The following is a 13,996-nucleotide window of genomic DNA, read 5'->3' as shown; positions in this document are numbered from 1 at the left end:
TCTCTCTCTCTCTCTCTCTCTTTCAGATTTTCCTCTCTATGAAGTTCAGGTTGGCCCTGAAATCACGTAGCTGAAGTTGGCTTTGAAATCCCAGAGATCGTCCTGCTCCAGGCTTCCGAGTGCTGGGATTATGGCTTGTACCATGATGCCTGGCAGAAAATTTTATAGAGCAAAATCATGAGGTGAGTATAATGTGGGTGGAAGGTAATAAAATTACAAGTACAACTGGCTGGCTAATATTGATCCAATGGTAACAAGGGAGTATATGTGGTATGACTAATTTTAGTCAAAAATCTACAGTCTTAGTCACAGTCGTTTTAGAATTTGGGCGGGTAGGAAAGGATGGTCCACCCTTGGTGAGACGATGGTTTATCTATGGAAAATCTCAAAAGGTGGTATTAATCATCTCAAGTTTTGTTTTATCTGTAAGCAAAGTGTGTAAGTCTGGCCATTGTAACTTTAATCTCCTCTAGATGTACCTCCAGCCCCAGTTGTGATGTGTGCTCATCTTGGGCACTGACTTCCTCAAGGACCTTGTCCTATCTGTCTACAGTATTTCTACCTAATTAGTACTATCTATAGTACTATCACAACTGATCTAAATCTGCAAATATTGAAAACTTATAAAGCTCAGAGTAATGAGCAAAGAGTTCACAAAATTTAAACTCTCACTCTAAATGTTGAAGTTTGTTATTAGCAGCAAATATAGTCATCTATTTTCCTTGAAGTAACAAACTTAATTCATTTATTTTTTTAGAATAGTGCAAATTCAGTATTCAAGTCTGGAGAGGCATTTTTTTTTGTCATCTATTCCTTCCTCCCAGTAAAATTTCTTTTACGAGAAAAGGTTAGCTTAGGTTAGCTCTCCATCAACCACTTATTTTCTCTTGAGTGAATCACCATTCTTCAAGATGTACCAACAGTGTTTGGTTTATAAAGCTTCTGTAGTAACACAAATCTTTAAATCTATTTGCAATCAAGGATTAATATTTTTATTTTATTTTATTTTTTATTTTTGACAGAATGGGGTATTGAATTCAGGTCCTTGCACTTGCCAAGCAAGCGCTTATTCTACTGAGCTATCTCCCCGACCCCTAAGATTTTTTATTTTTGAAGATTGAACCCAGAACCTTCACAATGACTACACACATCTCCAGCCCTTTTTTCTCTTATTTTATTGTAAATTTTAAGATAAAGTCACTGGATTGGCTGGATCGGATTACAATTTAAAGGCTGCGATGGGCTTGAATTCATGATCTTCTTGCTGTAGGGACAGAGGGAATTGTAGATAGGAAAAAGATAGGATGATGCTTCATTAAAAGTTATTAAAAATTAATAAGACAACTTTGACCTTACTGTGTCTGGTACAGCTCTTGAAACTCCAGAGGGAGCATAAGGGAACCTGAAGAAGAAAAAAGCAAGATATAGAGATTTGAGGTCAGGTGAATCCTCTTCTGAAGGGACAGAAAGAACCACCCAGTGACTGGCACTTTTATGTATGCACTGGGGAGATTATTGTCAGTTGAAACCCCTCTGCCTAGCAATTTGTTTGCCTGGCTCTCCTTGGGTGCCTCACATTCTCTGGGCTAGCCTTGCTTTAGTCCTGTGTATACAATTGATCTCCAGCTTCAGCTGCTCCCTTCATGACCTCTGTACCTAGACTCTGGCAATTAGAAAGGCAAAGATAGCTAGGTTCTGAGGAGTTTGAAAGACAAAGGCAGTTAGACTTGAGCAATTAGGAAGACAAAGGTGAAGAAACTAGGTCTGGGAAGATCTCTGATTGTATGATTATCATAAGAATCCAAAACTTTCCATAACTTTATCCTTAAACCTAAAATACTTGTCCTTAAGGCCCCCCACCTATAATCTTACCCTCCAACAAAGAACAGGGAAAGGTGACAGGGTTGGGAAAAATCCACAGTTAGGAAGACAGACAAGCCAGGGAGCCAATCAGATTCCAGCAGCCTACTGTGGGATGAAGATATCATCAATAAATGTGAATGCAGACAATAAATCCACAAGTTACTTATTTTCCAATACTCTCTACTCATCCAGACTAGTGTCTGAAATACCTGGGCTCTTCATTTTCCTCTCCTTTTTCTTTCCCTCTCCCTCTCCTTTTTCTCTCTCTCCACCTTCAAATAAATTGTCTTCTTTTATTTTCAACAACTTTTTAAGTTATTTTATGGATACTGGGTTTAGGATCTTGGGAGCTTCATGTTCCAGCAGAGCAGTGGCTTGCTATTGACCCCGGGTGTTAAGAGTGTGGCATAGAGCAGTGTGGTGTGTGTCCTCCCTAGATGTTACCTTGCCTCAGCTTCTCAGAGAGCTGGGGTTACAGCCACAGGTCACCATGATGACCTCCTTGGATTTTATACAAAAGTATTTTTACAGCTTTGATTCTTAAAGTAACCAACTTTAAAAGTATATTCTCCTTGGGCATAAAGAAAGTAGATAGTAACTACTAGAAAAATATGGAGCTACTTCCTTGATTACCCAGCTTTATTTACACTAGCTGTACAAATATGAGAAGAGTGAAAAAGGCAAATAACATTTTGTATTTTTGTGAAAATGGTTTTGGCATCTTCAAAGGGTATTTGAGATATAGGTAGAGATTATACTTAGAAACATCAACAAACTAGTTTAGTAGAAAGAGCTTTCACCCAGTTATGCAGCATATTTTGGTCAGTTGTGCTTGAGTTAGTAATTACAGGTAAATTTTTTCAACTGTACTTTTTTTTGTCTTCAGTTTTATTTAAATAACTGTCAGTGAGAACAGAAAAGATTAATTATGACCACTTCTTCATAATACCAATGAGCCAAGGCAGGGAGGGCAAGCACACCTGCAGCCAGCCGCCAGCCAGTGTGATGGGTGAGATTTCAAAGGAGGCAGCCATGGCCTGGCCCGCTGCTGGAGGGGTATCTACAGTGGAGCGAGGGTTCTTGAGGGTCTCAACAATGGACATGATCAGACATGCAACCTCAGAGGCTGCTGTCAGGGCAATGATCTGCACCTTAGTGAGCTCTGACACGAAAGCTTTGAAGTTGTCGGTAATGTGCTCATTGTTGATGTCCACCCCATACCACATGCCACCCTGGGCATGCTGAGCTCCTAGTTTGTTCAGGATGTTTGTGGCATCAAAGCCAGCATTGTCACATAGCTGGCGTGGGATAATCTCCGAAGCCTTGGCATATGCCCCAGTTAGTAGCTGGTGTTTTCCTGGGATAGTCCTTGAGTAATCCTGAAGGTACTTAGAGAGCTCCATTTCCATGGCTCCACCACCAGCCCCCACTGATTCATTCTTGATGGCCCTCCTGACAATCCTGCAGAGACCACTCTCTCTCCTCCGTGAGCTGTTCAGCTCCGCTGTGGATGTGCTCGCTTTGGCAGCACATATACTAAAATGGGAACGATACACAGAACATTAGCATGGCCCCTGCACAAGGATGACATGAAAATTCATGAAGCATTCCATATTTTTGTAGCTGTGAACTCACACATTAGCATGGGAACAGATACATACCCTAATGTTGCAACTCAAATGTCTAGAAAAGGAACAGCTCTGCTGTGGAGAATGAAGGTGCAAGTCTTGGCCTTTGGGCAGCTAGTGAAGAAATTGTACCTTTCACCTCCAATCTGGGGGTGGCAGCAGCCCAGCACACCTGCTGATAGAGCATTCACGCTGGTCTGGATTGAGCCTCCACGAGCTATCATTGTCCTCTTCAAATCTTCTTCAGGCCCATGACCGGTGTAGAACATGTCCCTATCAGCGAATACTGGGTGACCACATCCCCAGGAGGGAGTTTGGACAAAATAACTTTGGCTCCAAAATTATAGATCTTTTCTAACTTGTCACACAGTGTTCTACTCAGCATCAACAATTGCCTGATAGTCTCTACCATGTGGACTCTGATTCAAGCTTTGTCTTTCTCAGCTTTTAGCTAGAGTTCAACATTTAATAAGGCAATCGGGGCCAGGGAGATGGCTCAGTAGAATAAGTGCTTGCCTGGCAAGCACCAGGGGCTGAGTCCAGTCCCTGGTTCTGCAAAAAAACCCCAAACCAAACCAAAACAAAACCCAAAAAACAAAAAACAGGCAGTCATGGGGTTATTGTACTTTTTAGGTTTGCATTTCAAATCCAGAGTAAGAGAAGGTCTTCTTGAATACAAAACTAGCCTCCAGCCAAGACTCGTTTAGGGCTGCAACCTGTATGTTCTTCATTCCAATCATCTTAAGCTGCAGCAAATCACCTAGCATCATCACAGAAACAACCCCCATCTTAGCAAAGAAGGCTTTCTGCTGGGAGATCAGCTGGGAGTTCAGGGCCAACATGGCTCACGGCTCCAGCAGCTTCCTCTGCTTCACTTATCTTGCTTCTTCACAGTCACGGCGATCTCTTTGATCTTGTTAATTACCAACTGTGTAGCTATGCGGAAAGCTCAGATGATGATCTGGGGATGCAAACCTTCCTCCACGTAGGGTTTCACCTCCTTCAGACACTCTACAGCCAGCAGTGTTACAGAGGTGGCGCCAACACCAACCTCAGCATCTTGAGATTTGGCAATGTCCACTAAAGTCTTTGCTGCAGGATGGACAACATCGAGAAGTTTCAAAATTGTGGCCTCATCATTAGAAATTATTGCTTTGCCTTGGCCATCTACAATGAGCTTGTCCATCCCATGGGGATCTAGGGTGGCTCTTACAGCCTCGGCAATTGCCTGGCAGGGGCTGATGTTACCCACCAGCTGAGGGATGCCTTGGGAGCTATCAGTCCCTCCTTTCAACAGTATAACTGGTAACTGGTGTGGGCATCATTTTGGCAACTTCTTCAGGGGCTCAGTACTCTGTTATCCATGTTCTGGCCACCCAGATAGCCCACAGTGCTCCTCAGTTTTACTTCTTAATTCCAGTTTCTTCACCTATAAAATCTTTAACACAGGCAATTGTTATTTCCATCCCTCAAAATACAAACATACTTGATGTCCTTGGAATTACATGTTACTACATGGACACAGCACACATATACACACAAGATCTAATTATAACTAACTTAACTGAATGATTTCCATAGAACAAAAATAGGGGTAAAGTACAGAAAAAAAATTTCCTAAGATTGTTAATGATATGCATTTTTTTCTTTGGGAAATGGATATGCCTTATAACTCCTAAAATTGCCTGAAAATAGCTACTCTGAGTTTGTTACCACTACATGGTTATTTACATACTTTAACATTAGTAATTAGAAATGAGACCAGATTGTATTAGCAGAATGAGTTTTTCTTTTACATTAGTTGAAAATTTTGTTTATTCTTAAGTTGAATTACTGCTTTAAAGGATATAATAGTATTCTTAATCACACTGTGTTGGAATGTATGCATATTATTACCATGCTTATTATCAAAAGCAGTTCCTAAAATTATGCCCCTGTGCTCCTTTTATAAATCTACTTACATTATTTTTTTCTCTTTTGAGAATAGTTATTATGAGACACAGTGATTCAGCTCCTTCACTTAGAGCCATTTTTTTTCTCATTTGTCTTGGTAAGATTGTCCTGAACTCTCAGTCCTGTGTTTGGTGAATATGCTTTATGATAGACTTGTTCATAGTCACATTAGAAATCCAACTGTTACACAGTCTATTTCTATTCTGTATCCCCCAGATACAAGTTTGAGTGCCTTCCTTATTTTCCATTAACATTTTCTTTAAAAACCAGCCTTGCTAAATATACTTAGTATTGCTAATGACAGCAATAAAACTTTTGTTTCTGTGAAACTTCTGCCTAAGCTAATCTAAAAATCTATCCTTGATTGCTACAAACTATTGGATGCAATGAATAATATGAATCCATTATTTGAGTCTGTAAGAAAGACAGGAAAACTTTCAGGGGCATAGAAAGAGGGGGTGAAATTTGGGACTCATAGCAGAGGTGGACCATCTGGTTATTTTGGGGGTGTGAATTAAACCTGAGACTACTGGTTGCCAAACATCTTAAAAGTACAATGAACCACACTGTAATTGAAAGCACTATTAGACATACCATGACCAGAAGCTGTGCAAGAAAAAGTGTCAACTATCCCTTGATGTGGCTGTAAGTAATAAAAATTTCTTTCAGTGAAAAGTCAAGACATAAAGCCTTTCCCTCAGGTGATAGAGTGTAAGAATATAGCTCATTTGCTGTTACAAAAATCCCCAGTCTGCGGGATTAGCAAGAAACACTTTTTGTAATCTGGAGACAGCCTTGAAAGTGTCTAACAGGACTTTAATGTCATCCCTTTAAAATTCACACTCCATGGGCTTAGGTAGAGGAAAAATAATGTAAGATTTGATAAGAAGTTCTTGCATGAAAAACAAATCGATGGAAATCAGTGTGGAAACTCCTTAAAATACTAGGACTGGACATCCCATCCAAACCAGCTATCCCCCAACTGGGAATTTTCCCAGAGGAACTGAAAACGTCATATCATAGTGATATATGTGCATCTATGTTTATAGCAGCACATTTGTGATAGCCAGATCTCAGAAACAACCAAGAAGCCTGTCTCTTGAGGAATGGATGAAAAGCGTGATTTTTTATACAATGGAGTATTACTCAGCTATAAAGAATGATAAACTTAAAGCCTTTATATATAAGTGGATGCCACTTGAAGGTATACTCATAAGTGAAACAAACCAGACTTACATGTACAAATATCAAAAGAAGAAATAAAAATAGCAAGGTATAACACAATTAAAAGAAAACTGAGAACATAAGGATTAAACAACAACAAGAGGGCAAGGAGAAAAGCTAGGAAATACGACAGGGGCAAAGCCATACACTTATATGCACTGAATGGTTAAGGCAATGGTCCTGAGAATCTTCAGCAGGTTTTTGAAACTAGCGGTTAAATGGTAGGATTCTCACCATGACTAACTATATATGCTAATACCTGTGAACTAAACAACTGCACCGAAGATAGCAATGTGTAATAGTAGGGTCATGCTTGGAATGTCTGTCATTCAGGTAGGTCTTCTAAATGCATACTGCTTGTCATGTCATATCAATTACTGCCATATTGTCTCTCAAGTAATTGTTTAAAAAAAAGGGTAATAAATAAAAACAAGGACAAGGAAAAAACTTGTCATAGGACTGTTCTGCTACAATGCTGTATATGGTTAGATCTCTAAATTTCTGTGTAAAAATATGTAATTATTTATTAATATTTTTAAAATTGTTTTTATTTTTTTAAATTTTCCTCACATTCTGTATGGATTTAAAGTTTAACATATCAATACTTGATGGAAAATATCTATTCCATGCTATGTCTTACATGTGTGATATTCAAGCAGAAAGTGAAGCTAAGCTCAACTGCCTATGTTATAGGGTAATAATATCATTAAGCTTCTCTTCTGGAAGGTTAACAATTTAAGTTTGCAGACCAAAAATTAGAGAAAAAGGGCTGGAAGGATAGCCAATATTTTGGCTTTAGCCTTTCAAAGTCAGTGAGGACTCAGGACATAGGAGAACCTATACTGTGACATCATGTAACTCAGTTGTGTCTCAAAATTTTCCAATCAAGGAGATTATGGGGACACAGAGGAAAGTGGTCGATGATGTAGAGTATGCCTAAGGAGAGTTACATGGAGAGAAAACATTCTCTCAGGCTTTTGCAGACAACAAATTGGTCAAGCAATGGCCATGACTTATCTACTTGGCTGACACTGGAAAAGGATCTACAAAATGCAGTACAGGGTTACAGGCTAAATCCTGAGGGTACTTGATTGACTTTATCAGATACAAAAGTTACATTTCTTGTTATATAGGTCTTGCTTTATCTTGGTCTTAACCATCCAGGAGAAAAGTATAAAAACCAAGTATAAAAAGTAAACACATATTGATACACAGAGCTGTAAAAGGCTCAAGTCAACAACTTCTGACATTGTCAGTCCTACAGATAACCCAACTACTATTATGGGCTACTGGACTATATTATTTTGCTGAATTCACGTGCCTATCATATTTAAATGACAACGGAATACCCATCTCTGATGAAACTAAACAAAAAAAAGAGATACAAATGAAGGACCATTTTGTATCTGTACATATAAAATAATTAGGATAGATATACAGCTACTTTCTCTTAATTCAATGAATAAAAAGATTTGCTCTAATAGTGTTTGTGGACAGAATATCATGTCTGAATTTGTACTATGAATAACTACTAAGAAGACAACAATATGTAATGCATTAATTATTGAAACTGTTCTACTAATCAGTTTTGAAACTGTCTCATTGCTATTTTTCTCAATAAAAAATAATAATAAATAATTAAAAACAAATTGCACTGTATTGAATAAGCAAATTACCAGGAGTGATTATTTTTTATTTTTTTTACCAAAAGAGACTAAAGACTTAAAATAATAAAGCTTAGTCAAATTAACAAATTGTACTTCCAATGTTTAAATGGAATAAAGTAATAAAAGAAGACATATAAATAAAGATAAAACAAGGTAGGATAGAAGAAGTGCTATAGGAGCCAGGGAGATGGCTCAGTGGAATAAGTGCTTCCCTGGCAAGTACAGGGGCCTGAGTTCAATCCCTGGTTCAAAAAAAAAAAAAAAAAAATTGCTGTAAAGTAGCACTTCACAGTTCTGATATTTGGGAGAAGCAGATTCATTAAAGAACAATACATGAGGCACGAGGGCTGGGAGTTCTATCCCTAATCCTGCTGTGCTGGCCCCACCCCTGAGGCACACTGAGATGCAGATTGAGACTGGGCATGGTGGTGCATGCCTGCAATCCCAGTTCTTGGGAGGCTGTAAACAGGTGGATCCCTACGAGTTTGATCTAATAGTGAGACCCTGAACATCCCTGTACACTTCCCTAAAATACAAAAAAAAAACAGAACAATATATATGATTCTTGGCACCAAATGCCATGCCAGCCCTGCCCCAGGCACACTAAGCCAGTCACCAAGACCTAGCATGGTGGTGTATGCCTGTAATCCCAGCACTAAGGAGGTGGAAAACAGGAGGATCACTACGAGTCCGAGCTGTGTAGTAAGACCCTGCACCAAATACGTAAAATAAGAACAATATATACTAGAAACAAAAAGAAATAATTACAAAAAATAAAAGAGCTCAGTGAATGGATTAAGCAGTGCATCAAGTAAAAGCAGTAATTATCAATCTGTAAGGTCATTTTGAGGGAATTCCCCAGAATGGTGGCACAGAAGTATAAATCAATCACTTATTCAGTCAGTCAATCAATCAATCAGTAAACTAAGTTAAAAATAAAATAAAATATTTCTCACAGGATTACTTAAAGGAAAAAAAGACAGAGAAGCTTTAAGACAGAAACCTTTCATATATATAATGTCCACTTTTTCCAGACTTGATGGATGACAAATAACATAGCCATGAAGAAGCCCACAAAGGACCAAGCTACATAAATAAAAAGAAATTAAGAGTAATCTTAATGAAAATAACATTCTGAGAAAGAAGATGTAAAAGCAAAAAGGAAGACATTTAATTGAGCAAATAATATTGGTCAAATTGTCAAATGAAAATCATCGATAAGATTTTATAACAAATTGAATTAATATTTTATAATAAATTGAATTAGCTTTCTAGAAATGGGGAACAAAACCCAGGACATTTTAAACCAGTAGAAGAGGAGATAAGTTAGGTTATGCAGGAAGCAGAGGAAGGTGTGGCATATAGGTAACAGAAGTCAAAACGCACTCAGTAATAAACACATATGAGCAAGCAGTTGCTGTATTGACAATAATGTGACCAATATTTGAAGATTTGAAGATCAAGTAACACCGAAGATAAAAATTTCATGAAAAATTGGAGAGAAATTAGAATTAAATTTGACATTTATATGGACCAACTGATTTAGCATATGATTTATTAAGTCATATATACATGTAAAAATGTTTCACTGTGACTGTTTAATAGATAAAATAATTTATATATTTCCAAAGCAGTAAAACAATAAGAAATTCATATAAGATAAGGGAGCAAGAAAAGGAGTGGATCACCAAAAAACAGTTTTTACAACTATGTTAAAAAATTGAAATCATAAAACAAGATATGGTAATAAATACAAATATGTTGGAAAGTTTAGCAAAAATGTCAAAAAGAGAAACTTTCAAGTTAAAGGAAAGACAATTGGTTTGAAGTAAAATATAGAGACATTGAGTTCAATATACTTTATGAAACACATCATGAAAAATTCACTCAACAAATAACTCTGAATACTTAGCATATGAAAGCTCTGTCCTAGATATTTCCAACACTGAATCAAATAAACATCGGTTGCCATGAAAATGAAGGAAACAGAACATAATTATTATATGTGAAATGTGAAAACAGAATATTAAATATATATGAAATAGAGAATTTTTAAGTAGGCAATATAACAATGTATGCCAAATAATACCCAAGAAAATTGGAGCATTTATATTAATTTGAGAAAAACAGAAGGCTAAATTATGAGACTATAAATATTCTATAGGTACATGAAAAAATTGAATAGAAAATTGTAAAAATTCTAAACCAAAATGTGACTAGCACTATAACGAGAAAATTTATAGAACAAAAATCAAAGCAATCCAAATAGTAAAGAATCACAGTATGTTGAAGTATTCACGCTTTTGATCTAACTTTAAAAAAATTAGTAAAGCAAATGTGAATTTTATGATGTACAATATTAAAACAACATAATCATGAAGACAAGAGTAATCAAATGGACTCTGCCTTACCCATTGAGTATCTGATGGATCTTTCATTTGCTTTTTGTTTTGGTGCTTTCTTCAAGACATACGAAACTGCAGAGAACGCATACTTCATTGTGTATAAATTGTTCTGGAGAGTGGGACAAGACAAAAAGCCATAAGCTGTTTAAAGAAGATACTGTAATTGCCAGACAAAATAAATAAAATAAGAAACAAACCCAAAAATTATAATTTAATTTTAACATAGAGACAAAGATCCCACATAGAGCATTTTTAAAAGAAAAAAAAGGACTGTCTTATAATTTTAAGTTGTAAAGCTGATTTTAAGCCAGGAATATTTTGTGTTGAAAATTTATGAAGAATTTACATGTGAATAATCAAATAGAGAAAACTTATGTGGTTGTCTTGATACAAAAAGAACTTATTAAAAATTGAAATTGCACACTGATTCAAGATGAAAAAAATAGCAAATTTAGGATGGATGATAATATACTAACCATAATAAAAAAAAATACCCAGTAGAAAAAAATTAAATGATTCACAGTCAAAGGTAAATTATTCAAAATATTGTATTTTCATAATGGATTATGTAACACCAATTTTATCCAACATTACATTAGAGGTCCTAACCAGCATAATATGATAAGAAAGAAAATAATTAGGAAAATATTTGTCACTGTACTTTGATGGTGTGGCAATTTATACGGAAAAATCAAATGTTTATACAGGCAAGGTAATAGAACAAATAAGATAGCTAAAAAAGATTTTTTTTTTTTTAAAAATCCTATATTTAGTGCAAGTTCTATAGGGTCCGCAGGGTCTTACTATTATATTGGACTCGTAGCGATTCTCCTGTTTTCAACTTCCCAAGCACTGGGATTGCAGGTTCAGGCCACCACACCCAGTCTCAATTGCTGTCTCAGCATGCCCTGGAGGCAGGGCCCAGCATGGCGTGCTGAGGATCAAACCCCAGCTTCTGCACTCTGCCTAAGCAGGAGCTTTAGTTAAACAAGATGTTTTCTTATGGAATAAAAATGTAAAAATTAATAGTGTTCTAATATATATTTGGAGCAAAAAAATAAAATAAATAAATAAAATAACAAGCTAGGAAAAGGTTTTTAATATATGTAAATAACAAATGATTAGAGTTACAACTATAAAAAAACCAAAATGTAAATAAACAAAATATATGAACAGAGAAGTTACAGAAGAATGTGGACTATAGTTCCTCTACCTTGTCATAAGATTAACTTAAATTTTCAAAACGTAAAATACTAAACCATAACCATAAAATTAAAAATCATGTACAACTCCAGTGAGGACTGTTGACATTGGTAGAAATGGATACTTATACACTACAGGTAAAAGTGTAAACTCAAAACTACAGCAGGCAGCAAATTGATTTTAGTAATGGACCTGCCCCACGACATAGCATTTTAATTTTTAGATACGTAGCCTGCCAACTTTCTCTAGGATATTTAAAGAAACATATCTAAGGATTCATTGAAATTTGTCATATTGATTAAATATAAATGGTAATTATATACCAACAATAGGTACATGTGGCTTATTAATAAAATGGATCACTAGACTATGGCTGCAAATAAATTATGTCTTTGTCTATAAAAATAAATAAAGTTTATTCTTAAATAAAATGTTACAAAATATCCATATGTATATAAACTCTAATCAATTGGCACAATTATTTATTAAACTATATATATATTTGTTGAAACATATATTTATTGAACAAGCACACATATATGGAGATAGCCATGTAAAGTCATATGATATAATTATATATTATATAAGAAGTCATTTATACAAATATTTAGAGGCATATGGACATTGATTTTAGAATAGTGCATATATTAGTCTTTAGGCAGGCAGTTTTAGGGCAAGTTACTCTCTATATATTTTTTGTCTTTGTTTTTCTCTGGAAAATATTACACGTTTCTTTGAGAAAAGAAACCTGTTAATTCCTTTGCTTCAGTTTATTTCCTAGACCTTATAACAAGAGCTTAACACAGAAACAGTTTCTTGATGAATAAGTTTATTGGTCTTTATCTGAAAAACCTTTATATAAATTTGGTTTAACTCTCAGCAGCCCACTCCCAAGCTCTGAGGAAGCTTGCTTTCTTTTGAGCTACCCGATCTTTCCTCTGGGCAAAGGACATTTTGGGATGGTTCCACCTCTTCTTTTTAACTTCTTTCTTCAGCTTTTTATAGACTGGATTCTCTCATATAGCAGTATGAGCTTTCTTATACATCTCCTCCATCATGTCTGGAGTTACACTGTTCTTTATGTACTGAGAGAACTGTTTCTTGTAGGCATCTTCATCCATTAGGTATAGCATGTAATCTGTGACGTTCTAACCCATGATGTGCTTCCGATGTACTTCTGCATTGAACTCCTTGCTTTCAGAATCATAACCAGGGAATCATTTGGTACTGCAAGGGATAGACAAGCTTCCACCCACAGTACCCTTTAGGGCTCCAAAATCTTTATTGCTAGTTGTAGTCCTGGCGAGGCCTGCATCCAAATAGTAGGTGAAGGCACCCGGTTTGGCATCAGTGCTGTCCACACTGTATTCATCTCCAGTTACCTCCACCTGGCCTGCATAGATCTTATCCATGCCAAATCTATTGAGGAGCCTGCAGATGGCAGCAGGCCAGTACAATATGCTGCAGCATAATTTGTTAGGCCAACTTTCACACCATGTTTTGGTAGTTCACAGACTATCCCATCCTCTTCAATGAGGGCATAAGCAATCTGACAAATGATATCTGTTAGTTACATGAACTATCATCCTGTATTTAGGTGTGTTGTACTTATTTTTGTCCTAGATTACCAAGCATTTCCTAGCATAGTAATCAGTTTTGCCCTCTCATCGTCTTCTAAACTTTACTTGGTATCTCTTAAAGTAGGCCTTATTCTTGACAACCTTAACAAAACCTATCCTGTGGAATATAGACTGACATCTGTGGCCCTACACAGACCTGCAGGCCCAGCAGCACCACAGGGGGATAAAGCAGGTTTCTGTATTATTAGGAGGAAAATACTGCTGTTTTTTCCAATGTTGTTAGCACATGTACAAATTAATGTTTTCATTTCAGCTAAGGCTCTTTGGAGGAACCTGTGAGGAAATACCTAAAATCACTGAGTCACAGAATCATTTTTAGGTATCATACAATAAGCTTTGCTCATTTTAATACCAAATTTTCCACTGCTGCTGCCAGTTTTTGAGCACTACATACATGTGAATAGCCTTGATCC

At 36.4% G+C, this 13,996-nt stretch overlaps 1 non-coding gene and 1 pseudogene across 1 annotated transcript; one reads left to right on the top strand and one right to left on the bottom strand.

Moving 5' to 3' along the window:
• Positions 1 to 2,789: 2,789 nt before the first annotated feature.
• Positions 2,790 to 13,355, bottom strand: LOC101560799 (annotated as a pseudogene).
• On the top strand, positions 3,376 to 3,482 carry LOC111815205. The gene has a single exon (XR_002819950.1). It is a non-coding gene; the product is annotated as a U6 spliceosomal RNA (small nuclear RNA).
• Positions 13,356 to 13,996: the final 641 nt, after the last annotated feature.

This window comes from Octodon degus, unplaced genomic scaffold, assembly GCF_000260255.1.
Source record: "Octodon degus isolate 3935 unplaced genomic scaffold, OctDeg1.0 scaffold00012, whole genome shotgun sequence".
Classification (NCBI taxonomy): domain Eukaryota; kingdom Metazoa; phylum Chordata; class Mammalia; order Rodentia; family Octodontidae; genus Octodon; species Octodon degus.
The sequence above is the reverse complement of the archived record's forward strand: the minus strand, read 5'-3'. Positions and strand labels throughout refer to the sequence as shown.